Source organism: Microcaecilia unicolor, chromosome 1, assembly GCF_901765095.1.
Source record: "Microcaecilia unicolor chromosome 1, aMicUni1.1, whole genome shotgun sequence".
Taxonomy (NCBI): domain Eukaryota; kingdom Metazoa; phylum Chordata; class Amphibia; order Gymnophiona; family Siphonopidae; genus Microcaecilia; species Microcaecilia unicolor.
In genome coordinates this window covers 330,968,984-330,996,760 of record NC_044031.1, presented here as the reverse complement: position 1 = coordinate 330,996,760, position 27,777 = coordinate 330,968,984, and positions in this window count along the sequence as shown.

Genomic DNA, 27,777 nt, shown 5'->3' with positions numbered 1-27,777 from the left:
TGAGTTTATCTTGTTGGGCAGACCAGATTGACCATAAGGGTCTTTATCTGCCGTCATTTACTATGTTACTATGTAACAGTATTGTTTATCTGAAAACCCATTAGAGATGGGATAAATAGCATGGTTAAGGTACAGAATTGGAATGTTTAAGTGTGTGATTTACAGCTAAACTGCAGAATACTTTACTAAATGATCACTGCCATTGTAAAGTGTGACACAGTTGGAATGATGTGTGATTTACACAGTTAAAATGATAACTGAGCATGCCGTGTTTTTGTAAGTGTGACGTAGTGTATGTTTAGACTCATTTGGAGTCATTAATTGCACATATAAAGGAAAAGGAGATGGGAGATAAATCTTATAAGATCCAAGGACCATTTCAGATAGGGAAACTTTAAAACTGTCAAACATAGGAATGTGTTAATTACTCAGCTTTTTGTAAGCAGTGCTTATCAGGGAGGGGGAAAATGACCTTGAGTGAAGGGAAAGAGAGCAACAGGGGTTTTTTTTAAACAGTCTTTTTAGCAGACACAGATTGCTTTGGATCTGTGGGCAGTGCAATTAGAAGTAGAATTAGAAAAGAAAATACAAAGAACAAAATCCGGGATTGGGAGAATTCCCTTACTGCATGAAAAAGTGTCAGCCCTTCCAGAAACAGGACAAACTGGGCTAGAACTAAACTGAGAATTTAGGGCAATGTCATACATATATATATATATACTGATTCATGATCTGTGGCAAATAAATTAGCCATGTGGCTACCTACTTGGTACAAAAATAACTGGAAAATTAACATTAAAAATTTGTGGGGCAGAGAATTGTGGCAAGACATTTGGAATTGTGTGAAATACTAATGTTATTGTTTTTTATGTAGATGTTCATTGCAAGGGTGATACTCTAGAATGTCTCTACAGCGCAGTGGCTGATGACTGTGGAAGAGCCAGATAATTGCTCAGGTTTGGTGAAATGGGTGCACCAAAAATGTGAAGATCTGGGAAGAAAGGCCACTTACAAGTGGGCAACAGATCGTGGTATTAGTTTAATTATGGATTCTATTAAAACTGTTATGGTTGAATGTCTGGTCTGTTAATACCAGAATAGGCGATCTGTTTCCCACATGTCTAAGGGGTAATTAAAAAGGGGAAAATTACCTGAACAAATTTGGTAGAAGGATTATATAGGACCTTTACCCAATTTGCAAGGATGTAAATATGTGTGCACAGCAATAGATAATTATTCTAGATATGTAATTGCACATCCTTGCAGGCAACACTATTAAAACTTTAGAATTGATAATTCATAATGGTTCCCATTTTGAAGGCTAATTGGTACAACAATACACTTCAGGCCATAATATATATTGGATCCACAGGCAGCAGGTTTAATTGAATGAATGAATGGTCTGTTGAAACAACAAATACGTAAAATAGGGGGATCATTAAAGAATTGGAACATAAATTTGGTAGGGGCCTTAAGGATACTTAATAATCAGCCTATTGGGGAGGCAGAAACACCCCTAATGCGAATGGTTACTCCTAACCTACAATTCTTGACTATCAAACGTGACCAATTAGGATATTGGAAAATTACAGCAGGGGCTATGATGCCCTACAGGGCCACTCTAGGAGCGGCAGGGCTGGATTTATATGCTCTACAAATGGTTAAGTTGTTACAAAGAGATATTCAAATAATAATAAATACAGGTTTTGGAAGGGGTGATTGATACAGACTATCAAGGAGAAGTAAGGGTTATACTTAATATCCAAGGTCCACATGATGTGTTAATTCAGACTAATGATATAATTGTTTAATTATTAATTTTACCCGTGTTACAATCTAGAATTGTGAAGGTGGATCCACCCATCACCTTTACCACATGAGGGGATAAAGGCTTTGGATCCACTAATCTGTCTGCAGGTACAAAGGTGTGGGTTTACCCAAGAAAGTGGACCCCCACAGCCTGCTGAAATTATTGCCCAAGGGGCAGACAATACTATTCTGATCCTCCGATCTGGGTGGGAAAAATGGACTTATGTCCCAGCGAATAAATGTTATCTTAGAGAGTAATTAATCTGTTTCATTTATAGATCCTTGTAAGAGTCAGTATAATCCTCTTTCTTATGGTGTCTTTGGGTATTGCCATTAGGATGACTACATCTTACCACCGAAAGACAAGGCAAGCTGATTTGGCAGTGGAAGAATCAGAGTGAAATCTAACAACAAGATAATTACACATGTTCAGCTAACTAGATGTGTTCTGTGGCAACTGTCAACAACACTCAAATATGGAAAGAAGTCCTGTCACATGAATGAGTTTAATATGACTTGCACAAGTCAGAGACAGACAATACAGCATTGTTGACCCAAAAATGCAGACATCGTTGACATTTACACCACCGTGTTATTAGCAAATGTTTATATTCCTCTTATATGAATGCTACACCTATGAAGACCTGTGTAAAAACTGTAGTACTCTTAATTACCTTAATTGAAGAGTAAAATGAGTTTAGTATGATACACTGTAAGGAGCTTTTGGTACAGGTGTAGAGATAATAAATGCTATTGGTGCTGAAACTTTAGACAAAACAAAATGTATTAGAACTGACATTAATCAGCTTATTATTTTGCAATATGATAAAGGTTTTTATAATTATACTCAGATAGTTTAAAAGTAGAAATTAATATAGCATAATTTACTACTTGCATGTTGTAACATTTATTTGCCCTTATACAATGGAAGAAGGCTCAAGATGACTAACTCTAAATACTTGTGGAGGTGAATTTCACCAGTGGGTTCCTTCCACAACCTGATTAATAATTTCAAATACTGCCTTGTGCACTGACCTCTTTTGTTATGGGCAAATTATGTAGTTTAGTGTAGCTAAGCACTGTGTATTATTTGTAATACTGAATTTTGGTTAGTTATTAGTGGGCAGCATTATTACTATTTGCCCTTGGATTATACTTCCTGCTAATTTTAGTATGTTTGTTGAAATTAGTGCTCAGTAGTATATTATCCATTTGTATAATCTGTCTAGTTACTTTTTTTGGTTGTTTTACCTGATGTAGAGTAATAACTTATGTATGGACTGTCATTCAGACAGAGTTGAAAATCAAGGACCGATTGTAATAGAAGTGAATTTTAAAAGATTGTTTTTCAACTCTGTCTTTGACCGAAAGTAACTTTTCTCGTAATTACAAAAATAAGTTGAAATGCAGAAGATAAGACACAGCTCTAACTAATTTGTTATGCAAAGGGGAGGATAGTTCTGGTTTCCAGGTCCAGCTTGTCCACCTGGAGTTGGAAATCATGTGACCACATTCCCACAGTCCTAAACAGAGAAGCATTCTGTAATTTTGCTTAGAAGCATTCTATAACTTTCTTTAGCTTTGGACATGTGCTCAGAGCCTAATAAAAAGGGAGGGCTTGTCACCACAGAGTGGAGGCTCATCTGTGAGTAGACGTACTGTGCAGAGGGTCTGTTCCTGGTCCAAAAAGCTCCTGGCTTTCGCTGTGAACCGGGCCCCCCCAGCTGATGATAAGAGCCTGGATGATGGAGACCAGTGATGTTGTATATATAGTGTAATTATTGCTTTTTTCCTGGTCTAAGAAATCTTGGCATTGCTTAGATGTAGAGACCAGTGATGTAATGATTGTTTATATAGCTAATCATTGTGTGTATATGTGCTAATCATTGTATATATCCTAATCATTGTAGAATTTAGCTCCTCTAATAAAGGTTTTCATTTACTTATTATGAATTCAAATGAATCCACAGTAGTCTGTGTCAGTGAGACAGGCTGTAAATCCATAGCTGCTCAAGTGGTTAGCCAGGCCCAGGCACTATCCAGGTAGTACTGGAGCATCTCCAGACATGGAGCCAGAACTTAACCAGATAGCAATAATATTAAGTCCACTAAGCATCTAAGTAAGCAGATAAAGTTAGTAGAGCAAAAAGGCATTCCTCACTTTATTAGCTCATCTAACTGGGCACCAGTTTGAATATTGTTTGGTGCTCAGTTTACTTTCAGGCAGATATGTAGTGTTGGAACCCGGACATGGCCTGGCATTGAATATCTGGGGTTAATTTAGATGGTGGCTGTAAGCAGCTTTAAAACCTCTGACCATGGCAGGTCATACCTAACCCTATGATTGTACATCCCTTAATTGTCAATATTGCATGTTTGTTTAAGTCAGATTTCATTCATGTGTCTTCACTAGAGATGTGAACCATTCTGAGCAAAGATCCAATTTCATCTTTTTGTTTGTCATATAGTTTTCAGTCATCCATATAGAGTAAATATTTTATTTATTTATTTGTTATTTACTTTATTTTGAAATTTGATATCAATAGTTTTATTTAGTATGTTTTATTTAATAAAACCATCAGCAATACAAATAGCAGGAATCATAGTGGATCTCCTTGGAATATCCTTTGACTGATTTTGACTTCACCTAGCTCTTCTACATTTAACACCAGGTTTGTCTTCCAAGAAGCTATTGAAGTTTACTAAAAATTCTCCAATACTTTTACTCACTTTAAAAATGTATATAGACATTTTATGATCCAACTATAGGGAAGTTGACCATATGCCTTTTAGTAGTCAATTCTAGCAATGAAAAGATTATTTTCCTTTTTTTAATTTTTCAAAAACATTTTGTTAATCATCAATCGGTCATTTGTTCCTCTTGAATTTATCAAGTTGCCTTTTGCTCTGCTGGGACTTATTTTTCTTCAAATAGTATACATAATGATGACGATGATGATGTAAGCCGCTTAGGGGCTGCTTTATGTGGTAATAGGCGGGGTATAAATGATCTAAATAAATAAATTATTATTAATATAACATTACAGAGCATATACAGTACTTTAAACAGATGTATAAGAGGCAGTCCTTGTATCTAGAAGCTTGTAACAGAAAACATATAAACACTAGGCTCTAAGAAAGGGGTGAACAGAGCAGAAAAGAACAGCAAAACAAAGAAGCAGACCCACGTAGTAAAATGAAATTATATTTATTCAATGCAGATAACATAAAAACAGCATACAATTTTGCACTAACTGCCCAAAATGGCCATGTTTCACGCTCACAAGGGCTGTATCAGGGCTTAACAAAAAACTGTAAAATAAATAAATAAAAGGTAATCAGATAGTATGATTTAATAAAAAAAAACAAAATTATAAATTAATATAACCTAAGTATATATTTACTCTGTTACCTATGTTTTTATTATTTTTCTTTTATTTATGGGTTAATGTGATCTGTTTTTTTGTCTACATACACCCCTCTGTTTACTAAGCCATTCTAGTGGCTGCTGCAAGCAATGCTGACACAGCCCATTCTTTTTATTTAACAATATTTGTTTCAATGCAGTACATATTTATGATTCAAATACACCAAAGAAATACATGCAGTCAACCAGAGCGTGCACTTAACCGTTGTGACCCAAAGAAGCTTGACATCTGATAAACATATGTACAGTACTGTTTATTATATGTACAGTATATAGTTATACAGTCTCCATTAACTGATGTTAGACTTACTTGAAGTAATCAGTCATAGTCCTCTGTACACTATTGTGTCTGTGAGTTCCATAGACTATGTCTGCCAGAGGGTATAAACTGTCATAGTACTGACATCCAGTGGCCTCCAGATAGGCCCGCACGGTGTTGAGACTCTCCAGCGCTCTTGCAAAATAGACAGGAGGAGGTTGTTGAATTGTGTCAGCATGTGCCTCGCTGATCATTTCATCATCTGTTTCATCATCAGCCATTGCCTGCATGTAGGCACATATCTCCACATCAGTGCTGTCGTCAGCTGTTTGTAGACCGTAATCAATAGCTACGTAGGGATGAAACTCCTCTTCAGTAACAACAGCTGGGATGTTCATCTGACACGTTTGCAACAGCTGCATCTGTTTCGTCCCTCACCACATCCTTAACAAAGCTTCCCGCATGTAGCAGCTCACAATGGTTGCCTGTGTAACATGATTCCAGGCTTCTTTCTGAATATGAGGGGAATCCAACAGTGATAGATTATGAGCCAGTTCAACAGCACGTTTATCCTTGCCAATCTGGTCATCCATAATGCTCATCAGACGACGTAGCACAAGAGCCTGATAATGATTTTTTTAAATTGGCTCTTATGCCCTGAGCCATAGGTTGGATCAGAGAGGTAGTGTTTGGTGGCAGGAAGACCACCTTGACGTTAGACAGCCTGACATCATCCCTGTGTGCAGCACAATTATCACAAAGCAACAAATTCTGACGCTTTTGTGCCCACATTCTAGTGTCTAACTTCTTTAGCCACTGCTTCCAAATTTCCCCAGTCATCCATGAATTTGCGTTAGCCTCGTATGACACAGGAAGTCGTTTAACATTCTTGAAGCAACTGGGCTGTTTGATCTTTCCAATGACGAGTGGTTCCAACTTCTCACTCCCATCCATATTGCAGCAAAGGAGGATCGTCAGTCAGTCCTTCGACGTTTTACTTCCTGTAGTTTCAGCTTGTTTGAATGTTCTATTAGGAATTGCTCACTAGTAGAGATCGTTTTCGTCAGCATTGAAAATGTCACGAGGTGCAAACTCGTTCAAGATGGTAGGAAGAACTGAAACAACCCAATTCTCAGCACCAAAGTCATCAAAGTCTTGTTTTTCACCATGCTGTTTTTTGAATTTTATGTTGTTCCTCTCCTACCATCTTTCCAACCATCCAACAGTAGCTTTCAATTCAGTTAGTCCAAGACTTTCAGCTAGCTGATTAGCTTTCTCCATAAGCAGTGGACCACGGACAGGAAACTGTCTGCTCCTGACTTGAGAAAACCGCCTGTTTAAGTTTACTGTGTGGATTTGAATTGCTTTGCCAGTCTTCCAGAAGCTGATCTTTCTGCTTCAAGATACGTGAAATTTGACTGGGATTGACACCATATTCTTTAGCAATAGATGTTTGTTTTCTAATTTTTTTAAGAATTTCTATTCGTTCAGCCAGTATTAAAGTCTTACAATTGCGCAATGACGACGACGACTCTAGTGTACACTCTAACAACTTTCTTTCGCTTATTCTGCCTGTGGCAGTTAACCAATGAGATTTCAAATTTATTGCCCCTTTGTCACGTGCCATGCGTATGCTAATGCGGAGTCTTTCCTGCAGAGGAGCGGTATTAAACCATGCATATAAGCGAATCTTGCACTTATCAGTGGTGCGCTAAACCGAAGTTTATTCCCATAGAAATGTATGGTGCCAAAAACGGAACCGAAGTACGGCATGCAGTTAAACAGAGCATGCGTTTAAGTGCACTGTGTCTATAGATATAGATATGTATGTATGTATATATATATATATATATATAATTTTTTTAATCTATTCATCCATAACAGTTTTATGCTGTCCCTAATGCCCCTGAAGATTGATAGATTGATAAGGTAGCTGACAAAGGATGAGCAGTGGTAGCTATGGATAGGATATTTCAGTAACTCAGAGGAAACTTTGTGATTCAACTTTTTATAAAAAATTGAGAATTGACCCTACTCCTTCACTCAAAGAAGAGATTGCCTCTCCTTCAAACTGCAAAAAAATGCTCAGTTTCTCACTAATAAGAATTTGATTTTCTTAGTGTTTCATCTCTTATCTCCTGTCATCCCTACTATGAATGTGCTCCCTAAGATTCACAGGTCCCTGGAGTCACCTCCAGGGATATTTATTATTTCAGCTATAGGATCCTTACTGGAGCCATTGTCAACATTCACAGATACATTTTTAAAGTCATTTGTTGAAAAGATTATATCATACATGAGCGATTCCTCAGATATAATAAACATTCTAAAAGATATTGTATATACAGAAGATGTTAATTTAGCAACCTTTGATGTGGAATCTCTTTATATGAATATTCCCCAATGAGAGGCAGTACAAATTATTAATGAGAGACTTTTACCTAAGCATACCCACAGAATTCATTGTTGAGATTATCACATTAGCACTGACATGAAACTACTTTACCTTTAATGGCACTTTTTAAAGGGTACAGCCATGGGAGCTACTATGTCACCGTCAGTGGCTATTTTATGTGTGACTAATAATGAAAAAAAACTGTATTTAACAGAACACCAGTACAAGGAAAAGATTATATTTTGGAAATGGTATATAGATGACATTCTTGTGATTTCGAAGGGTACTGCAGATGCGATTTTGGAATTTTCATTCTGGTTGAACCAACTAGATAATAATCTTAAATTCCAAATGAGTTATGACCCTATCAATATCCACTTTTTTTTTTTTTTTTTTTGGGGGGGGGGGGGATATCCAGATTATTATTAGTAATAGAATATTTGTATTATATCTATCTATATATCTATATCTATATGTATAGATATAGATATAGATAGATATAGATAGATATCTATATATCTATCTATCTAAATATATATATATATATATATATATATATATATATATATATATATATATATATATATATATATATATATATGAATGACACTGTTTACTAAGCTGCACTATAGGTGCTTAGCAAGCACTAATGATAGAGACAGCCATTATATTCCTTTGGTTGTCTCTATCAGCGCATGCTAATTTTTAGCAGGTGCTAAAAGGTTTGCAGGATAAAGTGTGGCTTAGTAGACAGAGCCATTAGACTACTGCAGTTGGCACAGTATGGGCTCCTTTTACCAAGAGGCAGTAAGCCCAAAGCAGGCTTACTGCTCACTATACCCATTCCAAACAATCCAAGTGGGCTACATCAACACCAGATCCGCTGTAAACAAAACAGCAATACTAGCAGGCTGGATCATGGCAGAAGACCTTGACCTACTCTTCATTAATGAAACTTGGATCCATGACCAAAAGGACCCTATAATCCTAGATCTATGTCCTCCAGGATTCAAAATCACACACTGGACCAGAAAGGAAAAGAGAGGCGGAGGCATAGCCCTAATCTATTGATCCTACTTTACCACAGAAACCACTGCCGAGTCCATGACACCTCAACTTGAAATGGCCTCAATCAGAATCCACAACAAAACCCCTCGCGATCATTTGAATTGTGTCCTGTTTTACAGACATCCAGGTAATTGGAATAAAGGCCAGGCTAACTTCATGGACTTCATTTCAAACACATGTGTAACCAACTCCAATGTACTAGTAATAGGAGACATCAACCTTCACTTAGAAGACCCAAATTCAATCAGCTCACGAGAATGTAAGGAATTCCTCCACTTATGGGATCTCAAATGGCCACAAATGCAAGCAACCCATGACAAAGGGCACACACTTGATCTCATCTCACACAAACTTTCAACAGACCAGAACTTAATAATAACAGATATTAAATGGACAGAAACACCCTGGACTGATCACTACAAACTAAACTTATCCCTACACTGGCGGAAGAAGGGAGTACATCAAATACAAGAACACACATCCTACAGAACAAGAGGTCAAGTAGAGACGAAAACATTCTGGCAACAGATGTATAACAATGAATGGACAGCACAAACAGACTCCATACACTACCTCATGGAATGGGATAAAAGATGCAAATACATACAAGATGAAATAGCACCCTTAAGAACAAGATCTTCACGTAAGCATAACTCGATATCATGGTTCAACGATGAACTGAAAAAGCTAAAAACACAATCCAGAAAACTCAAATGAGCATGGAAAAAAACAAAAGATTAGCACACACTCAACACATGGAAACAATCACAAAGAAAGTACAAATACGCTATAAGACAGACCAAAAGATCATTTTATAAAACTAAAATAGGGACAGACTACAAAGACATGAAGAAATAAGTACATAAGTAATGCCATACTGGGAAAAGACCAAGGTTCCATCGAGCCCAGCATCCTGTCCACGACAGCGGCCAATCCAGGCCAAGGGCACCTGGCAAGCTTCCCAAACGTACACACATTCTATACATGCTATTCCTGGAATTGTGGATTATATCAACTCGTGAACAAACTACTAGACACCAACCTGGTCACTACATCGAATACAGACATCCCATCTGCAGATGAACTTGCTAAGTATTTCAATGAAAAAATTGTAAACCTACGCAACACGCTAGCTCAGGACAACACTGACATTGAAAACTTCCTTAATGAGCTAGACCCAACCACTGGAGAATTCCCGGCTGACCGAACCTGGTTAAATTTTGCCCTCCTCACCGTCGATACAGTTGCACGGGCGATCAGCAGGTTCTCCAACACTCACTGTAAACTGGATACATGCCCCATCTACCTAATGAAATCCGCCCCTGACAGCTTCATAGTAGACCTCACATCCCACCTAAACTACATGCTTCAGCAAGGTCTCTTCCCTAAGCAAAATTGCAATATCCAACTCACCCCGATACCAAAAGACACCAAGAAAAAAACAAATGAAATCACTAACTACTGTCCAATAGCATCCATCCCATTGTCAATCAAACTGATGGAAAGCATGGTAGCCAAACAAACTTACAGATTATACAAACAAATTCATAATATTACATGAATCACAGTCAGGTTTTTGATTCCTCCACAGCACAGAAACAGTACTACTCACTTTCCTAGGGAAGCAGGAAATAACAACAAGCAAAAATATTCTCCTCCTTTAATTCAACATGTTGTAAGCCTGCAGGGGTGCGCAGCAACCCTCTAGTGGCTACTACCTAGCCTTACCAGTCCTTTACTTCAGGAAACAACCTTGAACCAAGACTCCTCTGTGAGTCGGTGACTCTGGCCTCTATGTTTGGGGCTCCTCTTCCCCTCAGGGTGACCTCTTCATTAACATCCGCTCATGGACCTGCCTCCCCGCTGTATCTCCTGGTAACCGACCCCCTTACCAGTTCTTCTGGTGGGGCCCCCTGGTCACCCTTCTCTGGAAGATAGCACGGATTCCTCTGCTTTCAGAAATATGCAAATTAGCTGAGTACATGTAAATTCCATTTATTAGAGCTGTGCTTCTTCTTGTGGGAACCTTTCTTTCCAACTATTATTCATTTACTACCAATTCATTCCCTGAGCCCATTTACTGTGGGACACCTGGGTCTCAGGGTATAACAGCCACCACCCCTGGATAGGCCTTCTTTACTCTCCTTAACCTTACAGTCCTATCCTCCACCACACGGCTGTTTGTTCATTTTAAACACTTCACAATTTCAACCTCAGTACTTTGGGGACTTCTTATCTCAGGATTTTCAGCCTGCTTCTCAGTACTTGGGACACACAGTTCTGGAACCCACAATCCATCCTTCTCAGTACTTGGGACACACAGTCCAGGCTTCAGGTCTCCAGGTTCCCATCTCTTCTCCTTCGGGCAAAACTCCCTCCTCTACTGAGAGGAAGCTATTTATGAGGTGTCCAATAAACCTCCCCACCTCTTGAGACCTCGCTCCTCTGGTTCCAGAAAGATCTGGGCCTAGAAGTCTCTTCTCCCTCCCCCAGCTATCTATCTGGAGCTCCCTCTACTGGCCCATGCAAGTCAACACTCATCTAGATCCCTGGAGCTCCCCCTAGGGACCAGAATGGGCATTTTCCCGGTTTTCCGTGGGAGAGCGCCCCTCTGGCGGCCTCCTCAAGTAAGGGCAGACACTGTGTTTATCACTTACCCCCACCCTTAATATATTGCTGCTCCCTCAAATATCTTTTTTGAGGAGCAGCAATTCCTGACTCCCCTAACTCATCTCGGGGTCAGGTTCCTTCTTTCCCCTATTACTTAGGAGGGATTCTCAGGAAGGCTTTATATCCCGTGGTTCGCCTTACCACAAAGGCTCTGCTTTGCTCTAGGGGACCTTCCTCTGTAACCCCTAGAAACTCAAAGATCCCTAATCCTTTCTTTCTACGCCTTCCTAGGCCTCGGCGTCTAATCTCTTCACCCACTTTCCTAGCCCATGGGTACACCCCCTTCTTCACTCTAGGTTTTGGGTGTAGTTTCCTCAGGCCTAGTGCCCTTAGCACTTCAGGGAAACTTCTAATCAAACCCTTCTCCTTTCTACAACCCTGGGCTGTACTTCTTTGACCCCTAGGCCCGGACTGACTTTTGTGGGTTCTGTTTAGGGTTCTAAGTCTCCTTTTCTCTGAGACCTTTAAGTGTTTCCTATTCCTCCCTTTTGGACTAGGATAACCACTTTTAGCACAAGACTCCCCTCAGCCTCTGGGTGATCTAGCCTCCCCCTGGCACCCTTCCTGATCCAGTGTCCCCTGCCTAGGAGCTCTTTCCTCCCCCGACTCTAATGTGCGGTCTCGGGGCCCTAGGATCAACCCTTTCTTCTGGGGCCTTTCCCTCCTCTGGGCAGCCTCTTCCCTTTTCTGCTTGCCCCTCCTGGGTTTCTCACCCACTTTAAACTTTACACCACCTCTCTCTGTGGTTTTACCAGGGTCCTTCTGACTCTCCCTGTCCTGACCCTTACTCATGGGCAGAAGTTGACTGACCCCTCCTGGTCACTCCTTCCCCTTGAGCTTTTCCTGTAGGGCTACAATGCAGGAGTGGGCTTCCTGAAGCTCTCTTAACCTCCCTTGCCCATCCTGGAAGAGCACATCAACTGCTAGGGTCAGCACTCTGCACTTCTCTTCCATGGCCTCCCTGCATCTTTCTGCCCTTTCTGTGGTCTCTTTGGCTTGCTGTCTCTCTACAGCCCACTCAGCTTGGGTCTGCTGCAAGGCCCCAGTTAACTCTACCACAGCTCTATCATACCCCTGCTGTTCTTCCCTCAGCTGACTTTCTTGCTGGCCATTTAATTCTCTTAACCATTCCTTCACCTGGGTCAAACTCCCCCTCAGCTCTCCTATAGCTGTTTGCTGTAGTTTACCCACCTCCTTAATAATATCCTTCAGGGCCTCCTGCTCTTTATGCCACCCCTGGCGAGCATTGAACTCAGCTTTAATTAGGGATACCCTCTGCTCCTGGTCTTGTTGCAATTTGTCTGTGAGGTCCCTTATCTCCTGCTCATGGGTGGACTGCAGCTTTGCTAATTGGGTCTCATTTAAGGCTTGGGTCTCTTCAGGGTAGCTGTAAGATGAGCTACTTCTGCTTCCTTTTCCTCCCTTAGCCTAACTTCTGTGCGCAGCTCAGCCCTAACCGTGGCTAGCAGTGCCTCACAGCCTTCCTTCTGCCTAAGGGACTCCGCCAGTTTGGCCTCTAAGGCATGCCTTGAAGCAGCCATCTCTTCCTTACAAGCTGACTCGAATAGGACCCATTTCTGTTCATTCTCCCTCAGACTATTCTCCATCACCTTCTGGGACACCTCCTGCTGCTGCTGTATATGGCCCACTAAAGTTAACATCAGTCCTTTGTTTAGTTCCAGGACCTCCCTCAGACATTGCTCCGGATGCCTATAGACTGCCCCTGGTTTACCTAGGGCCTGTAATTCCCCTTCTAACTGCCAGACACTCTCTGTAAGGGATTTTAACAGTGGGTTCTCATTCTTTTCCCGGGCCTCCCAGTATTTCTCCTTTGGGGCAACGCTCCCTGGTTCCTCACCCCATGGAAATACTGCCCGGTCCTCACCGTAGCATGGGCAGCCTACTTTATCTTCAGCTGTCTCACCCCCCCTGCTCACAGTGTACATTGACTTCCCCTCCACAATCAGGACTACTCCTTATCCTGTCACCTGGGAAGTTCTCACCTGGGCCTACACCCCCTTTCCCTTTCCTAGAGGGTTCACCCTTCTTACCAGGACTTTCACTATCCTGCAAATGGGGCTTTACTTCCTTGTCCCAGCACCCATCCTCCCTCTTAGCCCTTTTCAGGTTTGTGGCCTCCCCTCTCCCTGAGACATTGGGTGCTTTCCCTGCAGTGGGTTCCTCCTGACTCCCATGGCCTTTGGGCTTCCTCTTGCCTGCCATGTCACCTAACCCCCACCAACTGACTGTAGGATTTCCTCTCTCCTCCCAGTCTCCCAGTTCATCCTCTGAACTGCCTACTGCCAGCCACCACTCTCCAACATGGCCTATTTCCCCACATTCATAACACACTGGCTCAATTTCTTCTCTTCTCCTTGGGGTCCAGTCATCCCATGACACCCCTTCAGGCTTACACAATGTCCCAACAGTCTCTGAACACAGTCCCCCTCCAAGTCCCAGAACCTGGATCATGGTGTCCAACTCTGCCATGTCCCTTCCTTCTGCTGGCGACTTGGGCTCCAGCTCCTTGGGCCTCCGGACCTCTCTCTCTGGTCTGAACCGCCTCCGCCTTCCCATGGCTTCGACGCCCTCCTCGACCGTCTGTTGGGATGCAGCCTGTAATACAAGAGAAGAATCCAAGTGCGGACTGTCTGTTTCCCTGGTCCTACACTTGCTCTACTTCTTAAACTCGTACCCAAAACTCCACAAGAACAAGACTTTCTCTCATTTACATGAACTGCACTTCTCTCAGCTTACTCGATCCTCCCTCGCCTCCCCCTAGGTACCCTTTACCTGGGTAGGCGAGTAATGCGCCTTTGTCAGCATTGGCCCCCTCGACGGGCTGCAGGAACCTCCCCAACACCACCTCCACACTCTGGCCACTTGTCTGGTCTCTGGAACTCCTCCAACTCTCCTCCAGAACTCAACTGCTCCCCCTATCGCCACACAGGAGACCTCGTAGAACCCTGCCTACTCACCTCTAGAACTCTGTTCCCACTATCCCCACACAGAAGCCTCCTCTGGACACTCACGCCTTTTCCACTCAGCTTCACTTGGAGTTCTCTGGTCCCCCAGAACTAGCCTGTTGGCCTTTCTGCATACTTCCCTGGGGATACAATTACTGCCTGGGTCTAACCAACCCTCTGCTCTTCCCTTGGCTTCAGCTTTCAGACAGTGGTATTCAACTGCCAAGGGTAGCAGGGATCCTCTGATGTCCTGGTCTTCAGGTGGTTGTTTCCTAACAAGGTCCGATCTGTAGTGCCATTTGTAAGTCTGCAGGACTGCTCTCAGATGTGCAGTAACCCTCTAGTGGCTCCTGCCTGGCCTTACCAGCCCTTTGCTTCAGGAAACAACCTTGAAACAAGACTCCTCTGTGAGTCCGGTGACTCTGGCCTCTATGTTTGGGGCTCCTCTTTCTCTCAGGGTGACCTCTTCATTAACACCCAGTCACAGACCTGCCTCCCCGCTGTATCTCCTGGTAACCGACCCCCTTACCAGTTCTTCTGGTGGGGCCCCCTGGTCACCCTTCTCTGGAAGATAGCATGGATTCCTCTGCTTTCAGAAATATGCAAATTAACTGAGTACATGTAAATTCCATTTATTAGAGCTATGCTTCTTTCTTGTGGGAACCTTTCTTTCCAACTATTATTCATTTACTACCAATTCATTCCCTGAGCCCATTTACTGTGGGACACCTGGGTCTCAGGGTATAACAGCCACCACCCCTGGATAGGCCTTCTTTACTCTCCTTAACCTTACAGTCCTATCCTCCACCCCAAGGCTGTTTGTTCATTCTAAACACTTCACAGTTTCAATCTCAGTACTTTGGGGATTTCTTACCCCAGGATTTTCAGCCTGCTTCTCAGTATTTGGACTACACAGTCCTTGTACCCACAATCCATTCTTCTCAGTACTTGGGACACACAGGTTCCCATCCATTCTCCTTCGGGCAAAACTCTCTCCTCTACTGAGAGGAAGCTATTTATGAGGTGTCCAATAAACCTCGCCCCTCTGGTTCTAGAAAAATCTGGGCCTAGAAGTCTCTTCTCTCTCCCCCAGCTATTTCTCTGGAGCTCCCTCTACTGGCCCATGCAAGTCAACACTCATGTAGATCCTTGGAGCTCCCCCTAGGGACCAGAATGGGCATTTTCCCGGTTTTCCGTGGGAGAGCGCCCTCTGGCGGCCTCCTCAAGTAAGGCAGACACTGTGTTTATCACAATGTCTAGTGCATTCGACATGGTAAACCACAATATATTAATAAGTGTACTAGATAAGTTCGGGATTGGTGGAAACATACTTAGCTGGATCAAGGGTTTCCTAACCACAAGAACATATCAAGTAAAATCAAACTCAAACATATCATCACCATGGAAAGCAGATTGCGGAGTACCACAAGGATCACCGCTATCGCCAATCCTTTTCAACCTAATGATGACCACTCTAGCCAAGTCCTTATCCATCCAAGGCCTTAACCCCTTCATCTATGCAGACAATGTCACAATATACATTCCTTACAAATCTAAACTGACAGAAATCACTAATGAAATCAAGATCAGCTTGAACATCATGGACTCTTGGGCAAATGCATTTCAACTAAAACTCAACAAAGAAAAAACACACTGTCTTATTTTCTCATCCCAACACAGCGCGGACAACCGCACAATTATCAACACCCCAGATTACACCTTTCCTATCTTAGACAGCCTGAAAATCCTTGGCGTTACATTGGACCGCAACCTAACACTAGACAGCCAAGTGGCATCCACAACAAAGAAAATGTTCCACTCAATGTGGAAACTCAAACGCATGAAACAATTCTTCCCGAGGGAAACATTTTGCAACCTTATACAATCAATGGTACTAAGCCATTTAGACTACTGCAATGAAATTTATGCAGGATGCAAAGAACAAACATTAAAGAAACTTTAGACCGCCAAAAACAGGGCAGCTAGACTTATCTTTGGGAAAACACGATTTGAAAGCACAAAACCCCTCCGCTAAAAACTACACTGGCTCCCAATCAAAGAACGCATTGATTTCAAAATGTGCACTCTGGTTCACAAAATTATCTATGGTGAAGCCCCGGAATACATGACAGACCTGATCAACCTACCAACTAGAAACACATCCAAATCAACACGAACCTACCTAAATCTGCACTACCCCAGCTGCAAAGGACTCAAATACAAATCAACTTACGCATCCAGTTTCTCCTACATAAGCACACATCTGTGGAACGCATTACCAAAAGCCTTGTAAACTACGTATGATCACCTAAACTTCCAGAAAAAAACTAAAAACTAACTTGTTTAAAAAAGGCATATCCTATCAATCCAACATAAATGTCTCTGCAACACAACAAAACTAAAGTACGTAATGGACATAACACAACTCTTCCGTTGAACAATTCCCTAATGTGGCTGTGCCACATGAACTTTATCTTATCACAATATCACTTTGTACTTGTTTACACTGGAGTCTGCAAACACCTCTCCAGTACTATGTAAGCCACATTGAGCCTAAAAATAGGTGGGAAAATGTGGGATACAAATATAACAAATAAATAAATAAAATAAATATACAGGAAACACCGTTGGGCTTCCATAGCAGCCTGGCGGTACTTTCCACCCCTAGCGCACCGTCATTTCTGGGTCTACAAAAATTTATTTATTTTCTAGCACCGGAGTGTACCTGGCCAGTGCCTGGTTACCACTGGGTTAATGTGGGAGCTCTTACTGCCACTTCAATGGGTGGCAGTAAAGGCTCCCCCCGAAATGACCGCGCGGCCATTTCATGCAGGAAGGCGATACTTCACTTTTAAAAGCTGCGGTAAAAGGAGGCCTTGGCCCATGTGTAAAACACATGGCCATGAGAGGATAAAATCCACTGCAGTGCCCCCTAGGGTGCTTCACTGCTCTGCTGGGATGACTGTGTGGCCAGTCTACTAAGTATGCTGGCTCCTCCTACATCCTAGTGGCTTCATTTTGTGCATTTTTCACCTGGCCTTTTTTCTTCAAAAATGAACCAAAAAAAATAAATGCATAGAGCACAAAACCATCTAGCAAGTGGCCATTGAGGTGGCTATAAGGGCTCCCATTCTAACCCAGTTGTAACTGGGTAGCACATGGCACTGCCTGATTACTGTCCTGTTAATGCCACTCTAACAAATAGAGCCCTATTTTCCCTAGCGTGGGAAATGGTGCTTGCTGGGGCTAGAACTATTACCAGCACCTGTGTTGGGCCAGCGGTAGCTCCAGATTAGTATGTGGTAAGCCCGCATTGGGCTTACCGCCACTTTGTAAAAGGGCTCCTGAATGAGTTGTTGTTGCCTTTAAATGCTCTATACACTTAGGGTATATAAAGTTCTATTTCTTTGTTAAATCATATTATCTGATGCCCTTTTATGTATTTATTTTTTCAGTTTTATGTTAAGCCCCTGATGCAGCCCTTGTGAGGGCGAAACATGGCCATATTGGTGATTTGGGGAAAATTGTATGCTGTTTTTATGTATCTGTATTGAATAAGCATCATAATATTTTACTATATAGATTTGCTTCTTTGTTTTGCTATTTCTGGATTTTGCAGACCGCTTGCCTGTGTGATTTTTGAAAAATGAGGCCATGACAGGACAAAGTATTCAAGGAGAGTTATAGGTGATATTAATTGAAGGGGAAGCATTAATTGAATAAAACTATACCTTTCACAGTATTTTTGAGTAAGGAATATGATTACAAATATAGGATAAAGGGTAATGGATTTGATATGCTGCCTTTCTGTGACTGAGATGATTTTGCAGGGAGGTTTTGAGAGGGTTCATAAGAAATATTATGTGGAACTAGGAAACACAACACTGCAATTACACAGGCATATTATGGATGTTTGTTACCTTAACATTTTCCTGTATCAAAATCTTAAATTTGCTTAATTTGAGAAGGATTTATGATTGAGCCTGAGGTGTTTTCTCTTTAAATAGCTGTTTTGTGTGCATGACTGATGCTGAACTATATTAACTTCAGCTATAATTTTGTTTACACATTTCAAGGTAGAAAGATAGTGAAGCACAGAGAGTTTTTTTTAATCCTTATGTTCACATTCAATTTGAGCATCCTCAATCATGTCAAAATTTACCTTTTTCCAATATTCACCTGACAAGGTTGGTATCTCTATTTCCTTATTACCTGCCTCTTCTCTGTTGTTCTGAGAACTCCAGCATGCTGTAAATTCTGCCTTGATGGATGACATCAACATACCAGACCAGAGTTGCACAAGAAACCATCTTCCAGAACTTTATTAGACATCTTGTCAGCATGAGTGAGAGCCAGAAATGCTGGGGTGAGCGTGGAGACTTACCTGACAATGTTGTCTTCTCTCTCCCTTTTTTTGCCTGCTTGTCCACAGCTGCTATGAGGACTCAAATGTGACTTAAGCTTCACGTCCCCCCATGGATGATATCATTATGCCAGACCAGAGCTCTTTTACAAGATAGCCACCTTCCAGGACTTTAATAAACATCTTGTCAGTGCAAATGAGGGCAAAACAAACTAGAGAGAGTGTTGGGACTTGCCCAACAAAAATGGCATCTCTCTCCCCTTGTTGCCTGCTTATTTGTTGCTGTTTTGAGGACAAGTGCTCGCTAAGTTTGTTCTTTCCTCATGGAAGATATCATTTCACCAGTAAACCCCACCAAAGAGCCATGGCTCTTTGTGTGGCCCTTAGCATAGGCGCCCGGTATAAGAGGCTTGGGGAGGCTTAGCCTCCCCAGCCCGACTTTCCACACCTGCTTTCTTTCTAGTATTGCCCCTCTCTTCCCTCCCACTGCCCCACCTCCTACCTTAGGCTGTAGATGTTTTCCTTCCCTGTCTCCTGTTTCAGCCTCTGCCGTTCGTACATCACTAATTATAAAGCAAAGCTGCGTGGAATCATGTCTCTGCATGCTGCAGCTGCTATCTCATCTTCCGGCTGACCTCCTTTGAAAGAGGAAGTTATAGCAGAGAAGGCGAAGTCAGCTAGAAGTGGTAGCTGCAGCGTGCAGAGACCCGCAGTCCCACAGAGCTTTGCTCTATAATTAGCGAGGCAGAAATGGCAACAGGAGGGAGGGAGTCTCTGCTTTCATAGACACGGCTGGTCACACTCCCTCTGAGGCTCTGACATCAATTTCCTGTTCCAGAGGGGGAAGGACTGTCAGAGAGCAGCCACACCTATGAAAGCAGAGATTCTGTGGTGTTTTTGATTTTTAAATTGCTGCTCTTTTGAGGAGAAGCAGAAGGCTCAGCAGGAAATGGAAGGGAGTTCAGAGAGAGAGTAGAGGTGCTGGTTGAAAGAGGGCAAAGAGAAAGCAGGGGATATTCAGTGTGTGTAGTGGGGGTTGGAGAAAGAAGAGGCTAGCTGCAAGGGGATACAGAGAAAAGGGACATTGCGGCTGAAAAGGTAAGTGGGGGATGGGGGGAGAAAGGTGGGAGAAACACTTTTTATAAAAGGTGGAGAGAAAAGGGGATATGCTAAATGAAAAGGGGGAAATAGAGGGGAGTTGCTGGATGAAAGATGGAAGAGAGGAGACATTTTGTCAGGAAGGGGTAGAGTGAGAGGAAGACACTGGCTGGAAAGGGTGGGGGAAATGCTGTATGGAAAGGCTGGAGAAAGAGAGGGGAAGATGCTGCATTGAAATGAGGAGAATGGAGGGATGCTGGAGGGAAGAGAGGAGAAATACTGGCTGAAAGGAATGGAGAACATGGGAAGAGCCAGATGGAAAATGGTAGAGAGGAGAGATATTGAATGGGAGGGGGAGAGGATAGAATTAGTGAAAGACTGGAGAATACAAGGAAGGGGAATAGAAGAACTGGGATGAGGGAAAGAGTTAGAAAGCTGTAGGTAGATGCAGTTAAAGAGGGAAATTGAATAGTAAGAATAAAAGATTTGGACAGAGAGATGGAAAATTAAATAGAATAAAGCTGATAGGAAAAAAAAATCAATGTTGGAGACAGATCTATTAGAGGAAATGAAGATGACAGCAGGAGAGAGAGAAATGACAAACAGAAAACCCTGTGAAGAGAGCTAAGAGAAGACAAAGGAAAGTAGAAACTAAGAACTGGGACTGATACAATGAGAAAAATTGGCCAGACAACAAAAGGTAAATAAAAAGAAATTTATTTTTATTTCAGAATACATCACTGTTCACATGGCCAATAGGAATATGCTAGACTGAGGAGCTAGGACTGACCGAGAGCCAAGTGTTAAACTACCTGCACATACTATTCTCTTTAGTATATTGTATTATTTTACATTTTTTGGTACATAATTCCTGGAGTGTACTCAGTGTGCATGATACCATCAGTTACAGAGGTACTAGAGGGAAGCAGCTGGTAGGGGTTCTTCTGTACTGTGCTTAAAAATGCATCTGCTGTCCCTTTCCTGTTGATATAGGTGTTGGCCCCTAAGGTTTTTAACTTGACCCCGCCCACCTTAGCCCCACCCACCTTAGCCTCCCCAAACAGTTGAGTCACCGACCGCCTATGGCCCTTAGTATGGACCAGGTGTGTGTGTGTGTGTGTGTGTGTGTGTGTGTGATAGGGTTATACATATGGAAATGTGAATATTTCTCTCATTATTGGTATGAATATTTGAGTTTGATGGGTTGGGGATTCCTGCCTGTTGCTCCAGTTTGTTAAACATTTAATAAATTGGAGCATGGATGGTTATAATAAAAACTTAGATTGTCTTTGTGGTTAAGTATGGTCTATTTCAATACCAAGATAAAGCATGGCTCTCTTTCTATGGGAAGTTGTATGTGAGAGAGAATCTTAAATATTTGACTTGTAAAAACAGAAACTGCCCAAGTCTTGAAAGTGAGGGGACATTAGAGTCAACAGATCATTTCCTCAGAGTGTGTCTCTTCAATGTACAAGTTTACAAAGGGTATTGAAAGCCCTGGTGGTGCCCTATTTTTTGTGCCTGACTATAGGATCCCCTGAGAAACTGCAAAACCAAAAGCACTCACTATTACACAAAGGAGCCGGAATGAATGTAATGAAATTGCTCCTAGGAATCTACTCCTTAACATTGGCCCAAATACTGCTAGCCACACATCTCGATGATTATAACACCATACTAATACTACACAGCCGATTCAGGATTACCAGCCACACCAACCTCAACCAAACCGGCAACAGAACTTACAATAGCAAAACATTATCCCACAAACAAACTGCACAACCAACACAAAAAAGCTCTAATAAATCCAAATCGACATACAAACGACAACTAATAAAGGTTCCCACTTTCACCATTACGGAAGATCCATACCTTACAATTCAAATAGGTTACATCAATGTCAGATCAACAGTACACAAAACAGAAATGATAAAAGATTGGATCACATCGGAAACCTTAGATTTACTCTTCATCAGCAAAACCTGGATCCATGACCAAAAAGATCCCATAATACTGGACCTTTGCCCTCCGGAATACAACATTACACGCTGGACCAGAATAGGTAAACGAGGCAGAGGCATTGACATAATCTACAGATCCCATCTCACTTTAGAAACCACTGCTGAATTCATCACACCTCAACTAGAAATTGCCTCAATCAGGTTGCAACATAAAAGTATAGCCAGCAATCTAAGTTGTGTCCTATTCTACAGACCACCAGGCACTTGGAGCGAAGCATATATAACCCTAATGAATTTCATATCAGCCACTTGTACATCTAACTCAAACATACTAGTCATTGGGGACATAAACCTTCATTTAGAAGACCCAAACTCAACTGGTGTCCAAGATTGTAAGGAATTCTTCCAACTATGGGATTTTGGATGGCCACATCCGAATGCCACCCACAGAAAAGGCCACACACTTGACCTGCTAACCCATAAATTTGCATCAGACCAAATCATTAAAATCATTGACCACAAATGGATGGAAATTCCATGGTCAGATCACTTCAAATTAAATCTGACCCTACATTGGCTGAAGAATGGGCATCTCAAAGCTGATGAAAAAAAATCTTACCAAACCAGAGGTAAAGTGGACACAACTGCATTTTGGCAATCAATTTACGACAACAATTGGTCTATTCCATCTGATTCCATCAACTATCTTGCAGATTGGGAATTGAGATGTATCACCGTTCTAAATGAATTAGCTCCTTTACGAAGAAAAACCATTCACAAACCAAACAGGACCCCATGGTTCAACGAAAATGTGAAACAATTAAAATCTAGAACCAGACAACTCGAACAAGCCTGGAGAAAAAACAAAAATTATCTAAATCTAAATGCTTGGAAAGAATCACATAGAAAGTACAAATATGAAATAAAAAAAAATCCAAATGGAACTACTATAATGAACAACTAGGTTCTGACTACAAACACACTACCTAAGGGCTATGGTAGTGGTGTACAGTTGTGGGGAGTTGGTTTTTTTTTTGGAGGGGTGGGGGGTTCAGCAAACAAGGTAAGGAAGCTAAGCACCTGGGAGGTTTTTCTGAAGTCCACTTCAGTGCCCCCTAGGGTGCCCGGTTGGTGTCCTGGCATGTGAGAGGGACCAGTGAACTACGAATGCCGGCTCCTCCCATGACCAAATGGCTTGGATTTGGTCATTTCTGAGATGGGCGTCCTCGGTTTCTATTATCGCCGCAAATCGGCGATGACCATCTCTAAGGACGACCATCTCTAAGGGCGACCTAAATGTTGAGATTTGGGCGTCCCCGACAGTATTATCGAAACAAAAGATGGCCGCCCATCTTGTTTCGATATGGGTTTCCCTGCCCCTTTGCGGGACGTCCTACGAGGAAGTCCTCAGGAAAACGTGGGCACCCCATTCGATTATGCCCCTTTTTTGAGATGTAGTGACCAGAATTGAACATAATATTCAAGGTGCGGTCGCACCATAGAGCGATACAAAGGCATCATAACATTCTCATTTTTGTTTTACATTCCTTTCATAATAATACCTAACTTTCTATTTGCTTTCTTTGCCGCAGCAGCACACTGAGCAGAAGGTTTCAACGTATCATCAACGAAGACACCTAGATCCCTTTCCTGGTCTGTGACTCCTAATGTTGAACTTTGCATGACGTAGCTATAATTCGGGTTCCTCTTTCTCACATGCATCACTTTGCACTTGCTCACATTAAACGTCATCTGCCATTCAGACACCCAGTCTCCCAGTCTCATAAGGTAATTTTTCACAATCCTCCTGCGATTTAACAACTTTGAATAAGTTTGTGTTATCAGCAAATTTAATTACCTCACTAATTACTCCCATCTCTAGGTCATTTATAAATTTGTTAAAAAGCAGAGGTCCCAGCACAGATTCCTGGGGAAACCCACTAACTACCCTTTTCCATTGAGAATACTGACCATTTAGCCCTACTCTCTGTTTTCTATCTTTTAACCAGTTTTTAATCCACAATAGAACACTACCTCCTATCCCATGACTCTCCAATTTCCTTTGGAGTCTTTCGTGTGGTACTTTGTCAAATGCCTTCTGAAAATCCAGATACACAATATCAACCGGCTCACCTTTATCCACATGCTTGTTCACCCCTTCAAAGAAATGTAATAGATTGGTGAAGCAAGATTTCCCTTCACTAAATCCATGTTGGCTTTGTCTCATTAATCCATGCTTTTGAATATGCTCTGTAATTTTGTTCTTTATAATAGTCTCTACCATTTTGCCCGGCACCGACGTCAGACTCACTGGTCTATAATTTCCTGGATCTCCTCTGGAACCTTTTTTAAAAATCAGCGTTATATAGGCAACCCTCCAATCTTCTGGTACCATGCTCGATTTTAAGGATAAATTACATATTACTAACAATAGCTCCGCAAGTTCATTTTTCAGTTCCATCAGTACTCTGGGATGAATACCATCCAGTGCAGGAGATTTACTACTCTTCACTTTGTAAAACTGCCTCTTTACATCCTCCAGGTTTACAGAGAATTCATTAAGTTTCTCCAACTCATCAGCTTTGAATTCCAAAATGCGCAGCCTAGTACAAAAAAGGAATGACCCTCTTACTTCCCCAGTGATCACTGACCCCTTCCCACCCCCAAAGATTTAAAAGAAACAATATATATCAGCCTCTATGACAGCCTGATGTTATAGCCAGGTCTATTAGCGCAGCAAGCAGGTCCCTGGAGTAGCCTAGTGGTTGGTGCAGTGCACGGTGAAGAAGGGGACCCAGGCCCATAATCCATGGTAGCTGATACACTTGTGGTGGAACATGTGAGCCCTCCAAAATCCATCAAAAACCTGCTGTACTCACATATAGGTAACACCTGAAACCGTAAGGGCTATTGTAATGGTGTACAGTTTGGTACACTAGGCTTTTGGTGGGTTTTAGAGGGCTCACTATACAATATAATGGTGCAATGATGAAATGTGTACCTGGGAGCATTTAGATGAAATCCACTGCAGTGCCTCCTAGGGTGTCCCACTGCTCTGCTGGGATGTCTGTGTGGCCAGTCTACTAAGAATTCTGGCTCCTTCTACATCCTAATAGCTTGATGTTGTTGTTTTTCACTTGAGACAATTTTTTTCAAAATTGGACCAAAAAGATAAACACAAAGAGCACAAAACCACCTAGCAAGTGGGCATTCAATTAAAAAAAAAAAAAAAAGAAATGCTGTTTTGAAAACGGCTATATTTGCCATCCGGATTCTGAACATTTTGAGCAAAACATTCAAAGTTGGACTTAGGAATCATATTGAAAATGCCCTTCCATGTGGAATGGGTCTAAAGTACCCAGCACCAGGCCACAAAACAGGCTGTCAGTACTCTGTTTTTGATTAGTGTCATTCTGCTCTATTTCACCTGGATGTTGAGGTGTGAGGTCACTACTGCTGACACTGGATATAGTAGTATGGAATATCTTTGTATCATCTCTTGAGAGGAAGAAATTGGGAGAGAGAAAATGGAGAGTGTATTCGAAGCAAGTGAAGTTGAACTCACAATAGATGTTTTTTTCTGTTTAGTCTTATGGGAGGGGTTTGATTGTCTTTTGTTTTCACATGATGTTTTTATAGTTTGTTGTTTTTCTTTTCTTTATATAAAACTGTGAGCTGTGTTCTGTTATTTGTTATAAGTCTTCAAATAAATAAACTCTCCAGTATGATGGGGCAAAGGTATGTACTCTTGTATAGGGTTTGTACTTTGTAGAGGAAGAAGAAAAAGGGTGAATCTCGATGTTTCATTGCAAAATCTGGACAGATAAGTCGTATTGTTCTGGAGAAATTATTTCACATGGGACTTTTGAATTTATGCTCAGCAGTTAATAAGTCCATATCAATTAAAGATCTGATTTTAAAGAAGGGATTTCATTTGTTAGCACTTCGTGAAACATGAGTAAGACAGGGCATTCTATTTTTCTCGCTAATTATTGCCCTGCATTCATTTTTCAGGAGTCTATATTAAGAGAGAAAAAGGTCATGTGGTGGCTTTAATCTTTCACAAGAACAAATTTCCAGCTGATTTCTATGTATGTTAGTTCTGGTTGTAAAACTGTTTTTCTTAAGAATTGGGTTTGGTTTGAAGTTTTGCTTTTGCATTTGGATGTTTGTCATCCGCTCTAGGTGATTTACTACTCTTTAATTGGTCAATTTGGATCAGTACATCTTCCAGGTTCACCGAGATTTTTTTCAGTTCCTCCACATCATCACCCTTGAAAATCATTTTCGGTACAAACAGATCACTTACATCTTCCGTAAAGACTGAAGCAAAGAATTCATTCTTTTTCTCCACTATGGCCTTGTTGTCCCTGAGTGCCCCTTTTGCTTCTTCATGGTCTAACAGTCCCACATATTTTCTCACTGACTTTCTGCTTCTCATGTACCTGAAAAAGTTGTTACTGTGAATTTTAGCCTGTGTGAAAAGTTTTACTTCATATTCTTTTTTAGCCTTCTTTATTAATGCTTTTCATCTGACTTGTCAGTGCATATGTTGCTTCTTATTTTCTTCATTTGGATCATTTTTCCATTCTTTGAAGGACAATCTTTTGGCTGCGATGACCTCTTTTACTTCACTTTTTAACCATACTGGTTTCCATTTTCTCTTCTTTCTACTTTTGTAAATATGCAGAATGCATCTGCGCTGGAATTCCAAGATGATATTTTTGAATAACGCCCAAGCCTGATTGAGTTTCCAACTTTAGCAGCTAATCCTTTAGCTTCTTTTTAATCATTTTCCTCATTTTATTATAGTCGCCCTTTCAAAGGTTAAATGCAGCTACAGAGGAGGTGGAGAGGACAGAACATGGGGGAGGAAGGTCCCTACTAAAGGACTAGAGTGGTAGGATGTCCCTAGGTGAGAGAAGGTATAGACCACGGGGAGTAGATTGAGATAGTATGCAAAGAGATAGTGCCCTAGTACTAAAGAGTGATGGGGGAGGAATTTGAATGGAGATAAAGCTAAAGTTACACCCTTAAGGGGGTGTCTTTGGTTGCCTAGGAATCTTTGGTCATCTACAGGTCTTTGGTTGACTACAGGTCTGGAGTTGCCTGTACATCCCCTGTCATTGCCCAGGAGGGAGGATAGAGAGGGAAGTCCTAAAAATTGGAGAGATCCACTGAAAGTCAGATACAGGTTGAAGCTCCAAAAAGTGGAAACCAGGGCGAGAGTGTACTACAGGTGGGTAGAAGAGGGGCCAGCCCAGGAGCATTGGATTGGAGCCAAGGAGAGCTCATCTCAGAACCAGGGTGGACCAAAGTTGGGGTCATCACTGAATAAGGGTCAGTTTGAGGGAGGTCTGAGCCTAAAAAAAGTAATTCAGTGTGTTAAGAAGAGAAATACAGCCTTATTGGGAGGCGGGGCTAGTGCTGGGCAAGACTTCTACGGTCTGTGCCTCGAAAATGGCAGATACAAATCAAGGAAAGGTATACACAAGAAGTAACACATATGAGTTTATCTTGTTTGGCAGACTAGATGGACTGTGCAGGTCTTTTTCTGCCGTCATCTATTATGTTACTATCAGGCTTATTTTCGAAAGTGATCGCCGGCCATTTCCCGACATAAATCGGGAGATGGCCAGCGATCTCTCAAAAGCGGCAAAATCGGTATAATCGAAAGCGGCTTTTTTGACAGCATCGCCGCTTTCCCGTCGCCTCGCTGGACAAATTTCAAGGGGACATGTCAGCGGCGTAGCGAAGGCGG